This window comes from Cucurbita pepo, chromosome 20, assembly GCF_057944985.1.
Source record: "Cucurbita pepo subsp. pepo isolate OVF chromosome 20, ASM5794498v1, whole genome shotgun sequence".
NCBI classification, from domain to species: domain Eukaryota; kingdom Viridiplantae; phylum Streptophyta; class Magnoliopsida; order Cucurbitales; family Cucurbitaceae; genus Cucurbita; species Cucurbita pepo.
The window spans coordinates 10,844,418-10,847,363 of record NC_141817.1 but is presented as its reverse complement, the minus strand read 5'-3'; the positions used below and the strand labels follow the sequence as shown (position 1 = coordinate 10,847,363).

Below are 2,946 nucleotides of genomic sequence, written 5' to 3'. Positions count from 1 at the left end.
AAGGTATCATCATAGCAACCTGGCGTGCTTTGTAGCGATCAATAGAGTCATCTGGCTTTTGCTTGAGTTTGAAAACCCATTTGCAATCAATAACGTTAATACCAACACGAGGAGGAACTAAGTGTCATGTCTTATTTTTTAGAAGTGCCTGAAATTCATCATTCATTGCCTAACGCCAGAGGGGATGCTCCATAGCAGTAATATGTGAAGTAGGTTCAGAGGCAGAAAACCGAACTACAGAATATGTTATTGTTCCATCTGTACGCACCTTGGATTTCTTGATATTATGCTTCAATCGAGTACCATACAAATAAGTAGTAGGTGCAGGATTCACAATTGAGGGTGTAACGACCCAACTTATCATATAAGTAGAGTCAAGGCCGTTACCAAAATAATGTGATTTATTTGAAGATGAATGAAAACCATGCAAAAACGATCATTTATTAGAAATCAGGTGCGGGGTACCCCTTTAAAGTTAAAAAATGCCGCCTAAAGATATTTAAAACAAAGTAGGAAATTCAAAAGGAAATCTGGTGTGACCGCCTAGTTCCCATAAACTAGGCGTCCACAACATAATTTAAATTAATAACAAAAGTGTGGAAATGTCTCTCCAACCAAATGAGACTAAAAAAAAAAAAACATAAAAATCTTTGAATCGCACCATGGCTGACTTTAGCATCCTACTTGTCACCTCCATGCCACAGCTTCGCCTAAAAAATCATTTTAAAAACAGGGTGAGTATTAAAATACTCAGTAAGGAACTCCCCTATAGCGGTCAAACATACAAATCGTCATAAAGCGATCAACCAAAACATGCAGCAAGTGATTATTGCCACCAGAACATCAATGCCACCTTTACTCCTTAAAATGATTATTCCTGGCTGGTCACCCGAAACACACTGCATGTAACAATTACCACAGGACATCACCTCCCTCCTTATTTCCTCAAAATGACTACCGAAGGCTGGTTACCCGAAACACACAGTCTGTAACCCTTACCTTGATAATCATTTTCTACAATCACCTCAAAGGTGACTATTGGTGGTTAGTTACCCGAAACACACAACGTGTAACTATTATCACAAGCCCCTTAACCGTTGCTACCTACAAGCACAATATGCAGGCAATAGGCCTCGCGTATGTTGTGTCATACAACTCGCATCGAACCCAATCACCAAATACCACTAACCACAGCACACAACCTAAACCAGATTACACAACAACACACAACCTAACCAGATTACACAATAGCACACAACCTAATCAAATTACACAAGAGCACACAACCTAATCAGATTACACAACAGCACACAACCTAATCAAATTACACAGCCTAATTAGATTACACAACAACACACAACCTAATCAAATTACACGGCACACAGCCTAATCAGATTACACAGCCTAATAAGATTACACAACAACACACAACCTAATCAAATTACACGGCACACAGCAATTAGATTACACGGCACATAATGTCAGATTACACAGCCTAATCAGATTACATAACAGCACAGAACCTACTCAAATTACACGGCACACAACAATCAGATTATATAGCACATAGCCATATGAATATTCTGTTCGGCCCATTTTTCAAAAACAAAACGTTAAGTTTTAGCAGGCGTGTCCCTTACCTGGGTTGCTGCTTTCTTAGCCTTTCCTAATCCAAAACGATCCGACTCCACTCAAATCGAGCCTTCTTCCTACGTAGGGGTTGATTCCAATCCTACTATCCCGAGAGAAAACCGCATTGAATCTTTGCTGCTTTTACTCCTCTTATGAAGGTTCTGGCGACAACGATGGCGTTCCCTCGCGGCGGTGATGTGGGTATTGGGCGGCGGTATTTCTGATGTGCGAAGGGCGCGGGGTGGTGTTGGAAATATTCGGCTGCGGGAGTGAACGTTGGGTGGCAGCGGTCTAAGGAAGAAAATGACAAAAAGGAGGAAGAACGGCGGCTGGCTTAGGGGTTTGGCCCCAATGGCTGAACCCTAGGGCTTATTTTTATAATTATTAATTTGTATTGGGCCATGGGCCCAAAACGTGGGCCTTACAATATCCCCTCCAAAAAGAAACTTTCGCCCTCGAAAGCTTCATTTAAATGCAGAAGGCTTGCGCTACATACCTTCTGCTATGAAGAGCTCAGGGTACTTGCGCATCATTTCCTCTTCTCGTTCCCAAGTGGCTTCTTCTAGCTGGTGATTCCGCCATAATACTTTAACAAACGCGCTCTCTCGATTACGTAGAGTTTTCACTTCACTTCTTCTAGTTCAAACCCTTATCCAACCGTATAGGTTTGAAATCTATCACATGCGTTCGGTCTGCTATGTATAGTCGCAATATTGATACATGAAATACATTGTGAACTCCTAAAAGTATAGTCGCTATGTATAGTCCCACTCGCTCCAAGATCTCAAATAGTTCAATGAAGCGTGGGCTTTACTTTCCTTTGCGCCTGAACCTAAGAACGCCTTTCATGGGAGCCACCTTAAGGAATACTTTGTCTCCCACCTCAAACTCCAAATCCCATCGTCTCACATAGGCATAACTCTTTTGCCTGCTTTGGATCGTACGCATTCTAGTCCTTATTTTCTAGATAGTCTCATTAGTTGCTTGCACTAAGTCGGGGCCCAACAACTTGCGTTCTCCTACTTCATCCCAACACACTGGGGATCTACACTTCTTCCCGTATAAGGCCTCAAAATGTGTCATACCCAACGTCGCTTGATAACTGTTGTTATATGCGAACTCTATGAGATGTAAGTGTATGTCCCAGCTACTGGCAAAGTCCAACATACAGGCTCATAACATGTCTTCTAGAATTTGGTTTAAGCGTTCAGTTTGCCCATCCGTCTTTGGGTGGAATGCTGTACTAAACTTTAGCCATGTACCCAATGCTTGCTGAAGGCTTTTCCAAAACTTTGATGTGAAATGGGGATCCCT

The 2,946-nt window shown here is 42.0% G+C and overlaps 1 long non-coding RNA gene across 1 annotated transcript; it reads right to left on the bottom strand.

Annotated features, from left to right (window-relative positions):
* Positions 1 to 515: 515 nt before the first annotated feature.
* On the bottom strand, positions 516 to 2,298 carry LOC147786549 (uncharacterized). Its single transcript, XR_015414725.1, has 2 exons — positions 1,641 to 2,298; positions 516 to 710 (listed from the first exon to the last, which is right to left on the bottom strand). It is a non-coding gene; the product is annotated as an uncharacterized LOC147786549 (long non-coding RNA).
* Between the last annotated feature and the right edge of the window lie 648 nt (positions 2,299 to 2,946).